Genomic DNA, 1,135 nt, shown 5'->3' on the forward strand with positions numbered 1-1,135 from the left:
GCTGCAGGCACTCCCTGGCTTCCAGCTCCAGCATTCTATTGTTTGCCTCCTTTGTCCCACAGTGTTTCAGAGTCCCTATGTGTCTCTTCCTTCACATGGCATTTTCCACTTCTTATAAGGCCATAGCAAATTAAGGCCCACACTGATGACCTCATCGTAACTTAATTACATCTGCAAAAACACAATTTCCAAACAAGGTCACGTTCACAGGTATCGGGGGTTTTAGGATTTCAAATACCCTTTTGGGGGATGTGATCTAATCTGTAACAGCACTATACCTCTGATTTTCTCCAGTTTTATAAGGAAGCTTGTTATGGGTCCATAAATGCGAAGGTAGTTGAAAAGCTGTTTGGACAAAGGAGAGGGGCTTGGGGGAGGGAACAAGGGCAGTAAATGAGATAGGAAGTTTCTCAGTCTTGGGTCTGCCTCTGCTTATGGATTTACTTTGGATATTAAAAAGAGTCCTTCCTGCTTGCCCTCTGTGGAATCTGCTGCCCCCAAAAGAGTCAGCAATGGAGCAGCTCTGGGGGCCAGTGGGATGAGGTAGTCTGTTGCCTTGGTGACGGCCAATGAGAAATGTGTGTTCTCCATGCAGCTTCCTGAGAGGGCATCCACTGAGTCATTCAACAAACATTCATCGAGCTCCTAAAATGTGCTAGGTATTGTTCTAGGTGGAGAGATTTATTGGTGAACAAGAAAGGCAAAAATCCTACTCCTTTGGAGCTTGCTTTATATTGGGGAGACGCAAGAAATAAGTCAATGACTAAATCATTACTTTAGATAATAATGAGCACTACAAAAAAAAAAAAAAAGCAGGGTAAGGAGGCAGAGAGACCTGGGTGAAGTGGGAAGCTTCCTTGGGCGGGGCCTCCCAACGATCTGACATTCAAGTGGAGATTGGAGTCATGTAAAAAGAGAGCCACACAAAGATTTATGGAAATGATGTTCCAGGTAGTGGGAGCAGTCCGTGAGGAGGGTGTGCACTTGGAATGTTTGAGGAATAGCAAGAAAGCTGATGCGGATTGAGCTAGGGGGAGATGGGGGAGAGAGATAGTTGGGAGGGTGGGCAGAGGCCTGGTAAGATGTTTGAATGTTTTCAAGATATTGTGGAAAAGTGCAGTGGGAATTTTTGCAA

The sequence above is a fragment of the Prionailurus bengalensis genome, chromosome D1, assembly GCF_016509475.1.
Source record: "Prionailurus bengalensis isolate Pbe53 chromosome D1, Fcat_Pben_1.1_paternal_pri, whole genome shotgun sequence".
In the NCBI taxonomy this organism is placed as follows: domain Eukaryota; kingdom Metazoa; phylum Chordata; class Mammalia; order Carnivora; family Felidae; genus Prionailurus; species Prionailurus bengalensis.